General features: G+C 40.9%; 1 long non-coding RNA gene across 1 annotated transcript; it reads right to left on the bottom strand.

Annotated features, from left to right (window-relative positions):
• Nucleotides 1-5,475: 5,475 nt before the first annotated feature.
• Nucleotides 5,476-6,478, bottom strand: LOC142640595 (uncharacterized). Its single transcript, XR_012845205.1, has 2 exons — nt 6,418-6,478; nt 5,476-5,718 (listed from the first exon to the last, which is right to left on the bottom strand). It is a non-coding gene; the product is annotated as an uncharacterized LOC142640595 (long non-coding RNA).
• Between the last annotated feature and the right edge of the window lie 5,952 nt (nt 6,479-12,430).

Below are 12,430 nucleotides of genomic sequence, written 5' to 3'. Positions count from 1 at the left end.
CCCCCAAGAAAAAATCATTCTCTCTATCTCTCCATCTTAATTTTTGAAAAAAAAAAAATTAATTTCAAATTTTTTCTCAGTGCTCATCTTAGTGTTCTCCATCTTGATCTTTTTCTTGTTAAGCTTTCTTGGTACTAGCGGCTTGTTTAGGTGGACGGTGGACGGTGCATGTGATGTGCCTGCTTCGATCTTCAGGTGGCTTCTAGCATTTAATTTTTAACTCTCCGCCTTTCTTCTTTATTTAAATGAATGCAAGAGTAAAAGTGTAAAACTGAGATAGCAATCTCATCTAAGTTTTATCTATTTCTTTCCAATTTTTTGTCTTCTTCTTTTTTTCTACAAACCAACTTAATTACATATGTTTTCCTTTCTCAAAAAAAAAAAAAAAAAATACACGTTTGCACATCTAGTCTACTATCCATTATGGCAGTATCATGCGGGTTGATGCATATCACATCAACCCATTTGTCATTTCGTAAACTTTAAAAAAAAAAAAATTCAATAGTTTATTTAATTTTTATTGTTTAGGTATATTCTTTATTAGTTATTTTTTTATAAAAAATATATTCGAACTAGCTAAAATGGAAGTAGAGTACACCTCTGAGCCTCCCCGCTCTAGTGAAGAAGTAGATGAACTTGGTCGTAGCGTTAAGAAGTTCAAGGGGAGTAATGGAGCAAGGCAGTTTTCCCAGGCTCAAGTACCCGTCAGCTATAAAGACAGCCTAGTTAGTGATATCCCTAGTGCATATGAGCAAGCCTTCAAGCTTGACATGGTCAGAGAGGAGGAGGAAGAGTCTGACATGGAGCTCGAACCTCTTATTGAGGGAATGGTGGAAGTCAAATTGCCTAAGGAAACTAAATCTCATATCAGGTAGCCATGGGAGAAGGCTTTGATAGTGGAAGTGTTTAGTAAAATAGTGGGATTCAACTACCTCACTTTCAAAATCAATGCCTTATAGAAACCAGCTTGCAGAATGGATTGTGTTAATTTAAGGAGGGATTTCTTCTTGATCAAATTTAGTGGTAGTAAGGATTATGATAAGGTTTTGCGTGGTGGGCCTTGGTTCGTGGGGGAGCATCTTTTAGCAATTACGCCTTGGGAGCCATACTTCAAGGCCTCAGAAGCGAAATTGTCCTCTGTGGCAATATAGGTTAGGCTTCCTGAACTCCCAATTAAGTTTTATGATTTAGAAGTGTTAAAGGAAATAGGGAAAGCCATTGGACTGGTGCTTTGTATTGATTCTTACACAACCTCAGTATCACGAGGTAGCTGTGAGATTGTGCATTCAAATTGACCTTGAAAATCCACTCACTAAGTGGGTAAGAGTTAGGCGAATGGATTTTATTTTTAAATAACATTAAATATTAAAAAATTTAGTTAGTTGCCACGTTTTAAAACAATGTTGAAAACTAGCATCTCGAGTGTCTAAAACTCGAGTTCCTAGATAAAACTCGAGTTTTTAATTCTCGATTTGTAAGTGGTGGTAGCTGATGTGGAAGAAAAATCCACGTGGAACCACGTTGAAATCGAGTTTTTGAAACTCGATATGTCTCAGGTTGAAATCGAGTTTCAAAAACTCGATTTATCATCATTTTCATCAGTTTCTGAAACTCGCTTGTCCCAGCGCCCAGACGCTCCATCTCCTTCAAACCCCAAACCCTCTACCGCATCTCATCGGCGGCAGAAAAACCCATCGGCGACCGAGACCGAGACCGAGACCGAGACCGAGATCGAGACAGAGACAGAGACAGAGACAGAGAGCGAGACAGAGAGAGGCGGAGAGACAAGGAGGACCGCGACCGTGACCGCGACAGAGACCGAGACCGAGACCGAGACCGAGTTAGCCGCAGCAAGAGGTCCCGTACACCGGACCGCACGCGAACCTCGCGCCACACGCTGTCCCACACTCGCTCACCGGACCGAAAGCGCCGCCGTCAGCGCAGCGAGTCCACCGACGAGAGGGACCGTCAAAAGGCCGCCGTGTCGGAATTCGTCGACGGCATCGCGAAAGAGCACCAAAAGCTCACTGATCACGGTCTCAAAACAGAAAAGCTCTCGTCCACTGGGATTTTGTTTTTCCCTCATTTCCAGGTAAGGCCAGAAACACTTAGAGAGATTCCGGTAGAAATCGAGTCTGGCGGATTGGGCACTGTTGTGTAAATCTCGAGTCTGAAAGACTCGAGATCTGTGAGAAATTTTTTTTTTTGTGCCGTTGAACTCGAGTCTATCAGACTCGAGTTAAATGTGTTTTTATTTTTATAAAAATCGAGTTTTTAAGACTCGAGATCCAGGTGGCATTTTTCTCCATCTCACCGAGCGCAAAGCGAGCACAAAGCGAGTCTAGAAGACTCGAGTTTTAATGTGAATCTCGAGTTTCAAAAACTCGAGTTGTTAGTTTCCTTTATAGTTTCAAACGTTGCCTAACTTACTACATTGATGCCATCCACATGCCTAATCTGCACATTCCCCCTTAGGCGAATTAATCAATAGGTGTTGTATGAAGGCATCTCTTCTTTGTGCTTCTGTTGTGGACGATTAGGACATAAGTAAGAGAATTGCTGTTACAGTGTCAAGCAAGTGACGAGAGTTGTAGAAGAAGCAGAACCTCCCTCCAATCAGGATGGGGGCCAAGACGATCATTTGGAACCAATCTTTGGGCCATGGATGCTTGTCACGAGGAGAAGGAGTTCAATTCATAACAGACATAACAGGTTCCCACCAAAGTCTGAAGCTAACAAGGAAGATTCTAAAGGTAGTTTGGTAAACCAGGTTCTTAATTCAAATGAAGTGGAGGATGACATCCAAAGCAAATCCCAATGAATAGATTTGGATGGCTTCTAGCCTGGTGCGGCACCCGACGTCCTCACGGGGAAGATTAGCCTAACGAGGATTGTGACATGGCGCTCTGCCAGGATACTTTGGGAAAGGAAACAATTAATACTGTACAGGAAAATTGGAAGTAATATGAAAAGACTAAAGGAAAGGCCATTCAAACCTCCAAGCCTTGAGCCACTGAAGGGCTACGTGTGAAGAGCTCTAAAGCTCTAAAACAGCAACTACCTAGCGCTAGAATCGAAGGCACCCAAGGCTAGTTATCCTTTTCCTCTGGAAGCCCCAAGCTTAGATCAAATGGAAGCAAACTTCCGATGTTCGATTTTAAGTACCACGACCGAGCTGGGCAATATGGTACAGGAACAAGGTAGCTAGGATTTCAGAAGAGATAATAGCACAGATAAGGGCAGCTCCCACGGACACCATGGGATGGCTCAAGGAGGAACTGAAAAATGCTTGGAAGCACATTTTTCCACTAACCCCGACCAGCATCAAAACAGGGAACTTGGACTTCGATCATTCGGCGTGGGGTTATACTCCCAATCCATGGTAGAAATTCCTCACGGATACCCCTCTGTTATTTTGGGAGGAAGCGCAGAGGTTGAGCTGGCAACGAAGGCCATCAGTGGTGCCCCACTTTGACAAATTAGGATGGCTAATACAGGAGAGAAAGATTTTAGATTTCAGGGGGATGGCTTCAGCTCACATGGGGAACCCCCATCCTTAAAGCTAATTCAGATACTAGCCCACCTGCTCATTTGTTGCAAAGAGGATTTCCTAGGAATCCTCCGATACATGATGATATGGAAACCGGAGAGGACAACGTCCAAGGACTTGTTGAGGAGACTGGGATGGAGCATGGTGGATGCAGTTATGAGGAATCCTAACCCGATTGAAGTTCCTTTGGGAAAATTTGTCAAGATGAACATTTTGATGTGGAATTGTAGAGGGGCACTGGACCCCGATTTCAAAAGGAGGATTTTTGAAATGGCTGTCAACCATCAGCCTTCCATAATGGTGATCATAGAGATGAGAGTAGGGGTGACAACGCCAAGAGAATTATCAAGGGTCTTCCATTTGATGGATTCATCATCATAGAAACTATAGGGTATGCAGGAGGTCTTTGGGTGCTATGGAAAAAAGAGGAATTTTGTTGCCATTTACCATTCAATATCTAACATTTTTGTTAGTTGTTACTGTGCGAAAGAAAGTAGGAAACTAGCATCTCGAGTTTATAAAACTCGAGATCCATAAAAAGTCGAGCTTTTAAAACTCGATTTGCAGTGTTCGGCAATACCATTACGTGGACAAATTTTCCACGTGTGGCCACGTAGAAATCGAGTTTATAAGACTCGAAATCTACATGCCCATATACAAACCCCTCACTGAAACAATCACACTCTCTCAACCTCACTCAAACACTCACACTCTCTCAGTTTCAGCACACTCTCTCAACCTCACTCAAACACTCACACTCTCTCAAATGCTCTCTTTGAAACACTCTCACTCAAAATTCAAACACTCTCACTGAAACACCCAAACCAGTCACCCTCAACCTCTCGGCGTTCAACGGAAATCACCCTCACCCTCAAATGGTCTCCTCTTTCCTCACAACCAGCTTCAGGCGATCCTTCAAAATCCCTTTTGTCCCTACTAACGGAAGTTTGCAGGTATGTTTTTAAGCTTTTTAAATAATTATTCCATCTGGGTTTTGCCAAGTGTTTGTGTTTGATAATGTCTGTTGTTAGTGCTTTAGTTTTTCTTGTTAGTGTAAGATTTAAGTTAGACGAATTTGGTTTGTTAGTTGTTGTATGATTTGGGTTGCTAGCATATTCTATTTTTGTCTCTGTTTTTGTTGGTTTCTGGGTAATATTCAAATCTATCTCCATGAAATATTTCTATTGAGGTATTAAAAAAATATAACGATTAGGAATTAAAACCACAACCAAAAGTATCGCATGGGATTATGAAATTGTGACCAGCAATTTCTCTGGAACAATTTTCCTCCAAACTATCTCGAAGGTGAACTTTATTTAGCTCTGTCCATTATTAAGCAAAACATATGACAATCGTGAGACTAAAAGTGCAGTTTCTTTGGGAATCTGACTATGGCATCCCACAACAAACATAGAGTTTTGCATGATACCATCCTCATTTGGAAACAATATCATATCTGACTTCACTAAGCTCTGCACCTTCACTTATACCACTTCATGGTCAGTGTGTGTCACCACCAACACCTCCCTATGGCCACTGTCAGCAACACTTTCTAGAACAGTGGCCACCGCATACATTTATAGCACTATTTACCACAATGGTTCACTAAATTCCTGTTGCAACTGCCAGCTTGTAGTATGCAATTGCTGCCCCCAACAACCCATCTACTGGCAAATTTCCTTCAAATTGTATACTATAACTTATTTTTAAGTATCAACAGTAATTGGCATGATTTCATTGTAACATAAGTGAATGGTCGATTTCATTGGCATTAGTTAATTTAAGTATTAACTCATGTCTCAGAAATATTTCTCTGGGCTAAATTATCAAAATAATCAGTACTCAAAACTTCAGCCATCCAAGATCAGAAGTCTCAAGTATCAACACCCAACAAGTATGGGAAATTAGTAGACCATGCCAGCATCTCAAGGAACATCGCAAATTGAAAAGACAAAAATCCATACAAAAAATTTTAACACAGAATACTAAGTTAATCCGTAAGATTTTAGCATGGTTATCAATCTCCGTGTCTTAAATGGGAAACAACCAAAAATGACAGCCTGTAGAGACAAACTCTTAAGTTCTACAAAGTCCTGAATTGGAGAAATCTTGAAACAAAAGTAACTTGATATCCTAATTCCTCAATCAAAGAGACTGAAGCCCATATCCTGCAAAAAGTAGAACAAAAGAAAAGAAGTCAGATTAAAAGGGGATTAAATTATATACGCCTGCTTGCTTTTTTTCTTTGGTAAGAACCAAAAAAAAAAAAAAAAAAGCCATTAGGGTAAAGGTAACATCTCTAAGGAAACAAAGTTCATGCCCCTATGTGAAATAGTCTAGTCTAAAGAGAGGACATGGATTTGTCACCCATTCCCACTGGTCCCCATAGAGTCTACTAGGATCCCATGGTGCAAAAATAAGAAAGAAAGGGGCCAGACTAGTGTTGCCCCACTACCTAAAGTTACCACTTTGAATTTTGTCTCATTTGGCCACACAATCTAATTTCAACCATATTCTTTTGATGTTCTGATTTGACCAATTTTAGCCCTTGAATTTGAATTTAGCATGTTCTCTAATGTTATTACCTAAATGTGGCACCACAGCTACACATGACTCCTAAAATTGATATCATGTATATGTAAGGATACACTTAAACAAAAAATGCTAAACACAAAAATAAATATCATAATTGGAATATATGTAATCCCCTAGTCCCTAAAAGAAAATACTTGCAAAATAATTATATGAATTGAGAGGTTCGGAATATTTATTTGGTTGGAAGGGAAGAAGAAACCAAATCCAACAAGTAAATTTAGAAGGTTATGCTAATTAATCAAGGTTATTAAATTTTGTTGTAGAATGCTTACATCATCTGATTCCTCTTTCTCTTCCACCTTTTCCTCTTTCTTTGCCTCTGCTGCAGCAGGTTATGCAAATTTAGAAGGTTATGCTAATTAATCATTTGTGCTTTTATTTTTGTTCTTGGGTTATAATTACGAATTTTTTTTAAAAAAATTGGGGCTCTTGTTTTAGCATTCCCATTTTAATCATTCCTCCCTTTGTCCCAACTAGTTTTTTCTGTATTCCATTTTGAGATGTTGCAATATATAGTCTTATTTTGAATGGGGATCTATCTCATGTTTAGTCACATTTCCTTGCATGTAGAATGACATTCCTTTGCCCCCACACTATTAATGATCTCACAGTTGAGTATCTGAATGTTTGCAGTATGGAGCCTCAGATTGATGACGAGCCACAGATCTTGCACCCTGGTCCACTTGACGAGTCATTGTTGACGCGACAACGATATCATCGATCAGAGGACATTTGGAATGGCGAGGTGAAATATCTAGTTCTAACAATCGCTTTAATGTTTACTTTGTCTTTGACTTTTAGTTAGCAAGTTCTTTCAAAACACAATTTGTAGTTGTAACAACCGCTATAATTTTTATGGATTTTGCAGGACCCGGGCCCACTTACGTGCCGTGGTCGCACTAAGGAGATGGCAAGCATTCAGATGGGAGATAATCGGGTGATTGACATTATCAAGTTGCTAAGGCTGGAAGGATTGTTTAGGGCCCCTTCCAGAGAGATAGATCATTGCCTAATTTCGGCCCTAGTTGAGCGATGGCGGCCGGAGACGCATACGTTCCATCTTCCACATGGTGAGATGTCAATCACCCTACAAGATGTGGAGGTCATTTTCGGACTTCCTATAGACGGTGAGGTCTTGGTTGGGCCGACTGCTGTGGTGGATGGGGATTGGCGAGATCTGTGCATGGAGTTGCTTGGTTTTACTCCTGCGAATGACAACAAAACTTTGGTGGGGCAAAGAATTCTCATCAGCCGCCTTGTTCACGCCATTGTAGTGCCACTGCCTCATGACGCAACGGAGATGCAGATACACCAGTATGCTCGATGCTATATTTTAGCGCTACTAGGGGATAAGCTTTTCATGGACAAGTCGGGAGATAGGGTGCATTTGATGTTCTTGGCGTTCCTGCGTGACCTTCGTGATCCGCCACAGTATAGTTGGGGTAGTGGTTGCTTGGCCTGGTTGTACAGAGAGTTGTGTCGAGCAAGCGAGAAAGGGGCATCGCAGATTGGTGGGGCGTGCACATTGGTCCAGTATTGGGCATGGGCAAGGTTGCCATTCTTGTGCCCGAGGATAGAGCCCCCACCTGGATGTGATTATGGCCCATGGCCATATGCTCCACTTGCATTTAAGTAAGTATTTTTCTAATATTGTGTGTGCAATGTACTCTTCTTAGTAACTATAACATGGGTATTATCTTATCTTATGTTATTCGCTTCTAACTGTAGGTGGGTGCGGGTGCCAAGCTCGAAGAGTAGGCCATCCGGCATGGCCTTGATCCACTATCGCGAGCAATTAGTTAGAATTCAGCTGGACCAAGTATGGCAAACAAAAATTCTGTTTGGTTATGCTAATTTTCCTTAAGAATATGATTGTTTCATCCTTTAACACATCTTCTGTTTTAATTTTTGTTTTTCCCTTTATCTATGTATTCTCCCTTGTTTTAATAAACTTGATGTTATGATAATTGTTTTTTGTTTCTATTGTAGATTGTGTGGCAGCCATACGAGGCAGACTTCGGCCACCTTCCTGACTTTTGCGTTGCAGGGAGGGATACGTGGACGGCAAGGGTGCCACTTGTGTGTTTTTGCATAGTAGAGATACACCACCCAGATCGTGTCCTTCGTCAGTTTGGGTTGGCGCAAGAGCGGCCTGACCATGTTGTGTACGATGAAAGACTGCATAGAATAGACTTATGTGGGAAGGTGGAGAAGAATTGGAGGGAGGAGCATGGACCGTATATCCTTACATGGGATGCGAGACAACAACGACTTTGCCATGCACCTCCTCAGACTGGTGAGATGCCTCGCGATCATGACTATTACCGCTGGTACCGTCCAGTCACTCGAAAGTATGTCAACCGCAACAGCGCAAAATTAGATATATCGGTAATGTGTTCTAATTAGATATATCTTAGTTGAGTATTTGGGTAGATTAATAAGTACTATACTATATTATCCATTCTACAATTGATACGTAAATGTCTCAAATCTAATTGTACTGGTTCTTTCTCGGTTTCAGATTGAAAGCCATTTAGCGCTGTTAGAGATGCTTCCTGTAGGCAGCCGAGCCCACAACCATGTCCGACGCGTCCTAAATGATCTGGCTGGGCTTGGTGGTGGTCCTGCACCAAATGGAGAGGCAAACAATGGGCATGAGACTGAATTAGCAGATATTGCAATCCCAAGCACAAGCGCAGCACCTGTACGTACACCGACCCGTGCTACTGCAGCTAGGGGCCGTGGTGGGCCTGCTACAGCAAGCCCAAGCACAAGCGCAACTAGGGGCCATGGTCGGCCTGCTACAGCAAGCCGAAGGACAAGTGCAGTTAGGGGCCGTGGTCGGTGTGCAACAACCGCTCGGGTTGTAAGTAGTCCTGAGATACCTACACCCATCCCGCATGCATCTCTCCAGCCTGAGGTCCCTCCACCCATGGTAGATGCATCTCCTCAGCCCGAGGTCCCTTCACCCACCCCACCTTCACAGCCCAGTTTCGATCTCGGTATTCATTCTCAGTTGACCCCTCCTATGCACCCCGAGACACCTTCAAACCCATCCACTAGCTCTAGTGCACCCACTTTGCCCATAGACCCACCCCGTACTGAACCCATGACAATGATCCCCACTCCTGGCCTGTACACAGAGCATCATTACCCACTTACCTCATCCTCATCTGACCCTCTAGGACCTCCAGTTGGGATTGACACTCTTCAGCCAGATACTGATGTACCGGACGAGCATCCCCTTCATCAGCCCTCACCCCCACGAGGTCGACCGCAACGTGCTAGAAGAGCTCCCACTTGTGGGACAGGTGGACACAAAATAGGACACAAAGGCAGCTCTATGGTACAATACCATTAATTACGATGTATAGGCCTATTTTGCAGTTCATTTTATCTTATCATTACACCAAATATTGATTGTATGCATCTAATGTCTTTGCAGCACGATGATGAGTCTAAGGATGATGCCCCGCAGCCTCCTCCCCCGCCCAAACATTACACGAGAGTTAAAAAACGCAAAATTGGTGAACCTTGAAAAAGAGGTTTGTTACAGAGGTAATGTCTAATGTGATCTTTTTTCCTGTTGGGGCTCTTATTTGTTGTGTGTGTGTGTTTGATGCTTCATATTTTTACAGCTTTAAGTTTACAATTTTTACTAGAAGTATGATGCTTCATATTTTTATTTGTATCTTTGTTCGGCCATTTGAGGCAAGACAATGTTAAAAGTGAGGTGAATTTTGTAAACTTCTAATTTTGTGGATGCTATCTATTGCAGACTAGTGGCTCATTATATGGTGCATTGATTGGCTCTGGAGAGAGAGAGAGAGAGAGAGAGAGAGAGAGAGAGAGGTAGGTTATGAATAATACTATTAGGTAACACTCTGGCATCCATAAAGTAAGGATTTTATTGAAGATGAATTTGCCACTTTAGATCCAATAAGCTTGAGCTCAAATGGCATTTCCTCTTCCTATAAGAATGGGGTGGAGGCCCCCCCCCCCCCAAAAAAAAACCCAAAAAAAAGAAAAAAAGAAGAAGCCAGTGTAGGGTTTCACTTTCAATAGATTAGTTGCATTTGTGATTTATGTCTTTTCAGCAGAAGAGAAAAATTTATATTCCCCATGTATTTCATTTAAATTTCATGGCTTTTGTCAGTATTATTCTCTGCCTTGTAGCTATCTCAATTAACAGCTGAACTAGTTTAGACTTAAATGCTTTACTGGGTTGGGTGTAGTTGGGTTGCATGTTTTCATTGATTAATGGATTTATTTCGTTGTAGCAGGGGTCGGCACAGTATGTCAAAGAGCAGAACTGTAGTATGAGTGTTAGTCAATTTAGGGCATTTCAGAATACTAGGCCCAAAGTATTGTGTGCAATAAATATGTCTGCAGGCCAGTCTGATGATCATGGGAAATTCAAATTGGACCATCTAATGAACAAGGCAAGAAAATTGTGGGACAATTGTCCTCAATCAGTCAAGAGCTTTCCATGGAAAAAAGCACTGGGGAACTTTGTTCAACTCATACTTGACCTCACCCTGGTAGTTGTCAAATACTTATGTGTACCTTTACTGGCAGTTTCCTCCCTTAGTGAGATGTCATACTGTGCACATGAAAGGAAACTTTTTCTTGTCCCTGCTCCACTTGTCATTGGGATTACAGTTGCTGGGGTCTTGAGGGAGACAGCACTGGATCTATCTCCACGTCTCAAGGTAAATTTTTTAGCATTAATCAACTATATAGATTATCTAAGACACTAGTTTTGTAGAATGTGAGAATTGTCAATTAAAACATCTTGTGCTGTGTGTCCACATATGGTGAGAAGTGGCATCATTTGATGCCTTAGCACTTATGTTTAATTCACTTCATGTAGACAAAGTTGTGGGTGATGGTGTTGAAGCTATATTTTCCATATTTTGCAATATTAACTGAAGGTGTTTCTTTAGGAGCATTTTGTTCAGCTCCATCTTTTGAAAATAGGCTAGTGAGTTCTAGGTCAAGTGACACTTCCTTTCCCCTGCAAGAATAGGATCGAAGATTTTGGGTGTGTTTGTTACATATTAGTGGAAGATTTTATTTTATTTTAAAATCATTAAAAGTAAATTAATGAAATTGACTATAACATGCTTTCTCTTTTTAATATTTTTGCTTCCAATATAAACTCCTCGTATTTGTCATATATCATTGAAAGGCCTATTACTTTGTGATTCAAGAGTTAGCCCATTTCTTAGTAGTATGTTTTGTTAGTGCTTCATTTTACGGGACTATTTTTCTATGGATTAAAGTGGAGGGATGTTCTAGTTAATTGATTTTTGTTTTTGTTATAGTTTATGTTTTATTTGATTGTCAGGATGCAGAAGTTCCCTGGCATCTGATTGCCATGGCAATTTTCTTCACATTGATCAAATTGCCTGGACCATATTACCCTTATTGGGGGCGTATATTTATTCCACACTTTGCAAATGGGGGTTTATGGAGGACACTGTGGTTTGCATTTTTGTGGAATCAAAGACCCCAAAAGGAGACATTGCAGCAAAAATCTGTAAATGGTGGTCACTCTGAACCGGATAAGCTTTAATTCAAGCAGGCATAATATTTTATTGAATCAGGTACTTTTTGTTTTTCTTTTTTTTTCTTTTCTTTTTTTACTGAACATTTGAATCAGGTACTTGTTACTTAAACTGAAGAGAGAGAGAGAGAGAGAGAGAGAGAGAGAGAGAGAGTACAATTGTAGTGTTTGGACATCTTGTGTCCCACTTCATATAGTGCTGCTCATCTCATCTGAGACAGGGATATATACCAATTGTCTACAATGGAAATGGTTTAAATATTGGTAATGTTAATTTGTGAAAATTGTAAGTTTTATTCTTTCACCAATCTGTTACTTGTCTATGCTAGCAGATGTTATCTTATAATCTTCTCATGCAAATATGTGGACAAAATTTATGTTTTAAGCTCTGAATAGAGCTGAGATAGAATATTATGTGATAAACACTGGGGGTTGATTCATGCTTTTATTTGTGCTGATATAAGCTCATTCTACTTTATTTAGAAGTTTTCTCAATCTCAATTTGTGAAATACTAAACTATAGTTCTTGTAATTGTGGCTTCTTAGATTTCAATGATTTGTGAAGTTAATACTAGGCTAGTACTAGGCCATTGCATTTGTGGCTTCTTAGATTTCAGTTCTCTTTTCTTTTTCCCTTCTCTTACATGGCCACATCACTCAACTTTGCTTGTGTCAGGCCGCTGGAGTAAGGCTTTATTAACACTAGTGTTTTGGGT

The sequence above is a fragment of the Castanea sativa genome, chromosome 6 (genome assembly GCF_040712315.1).
Source record: "Castanea sativa cultivar Marrone di Chiusa Pesio chromosome 6, ASM4071231v1".
NCBI classification, from domain to species: Eukaryota; Viridiplantae; Streptophyta; class Magnoliopsida; order Fagales; family Fagaceae; genus Castanea; species Castanea sativa.
Note: the sequence above shows the minus strand (reverse complement) of the source record. Positions and strands in the feature narration are given on the sequence as shown.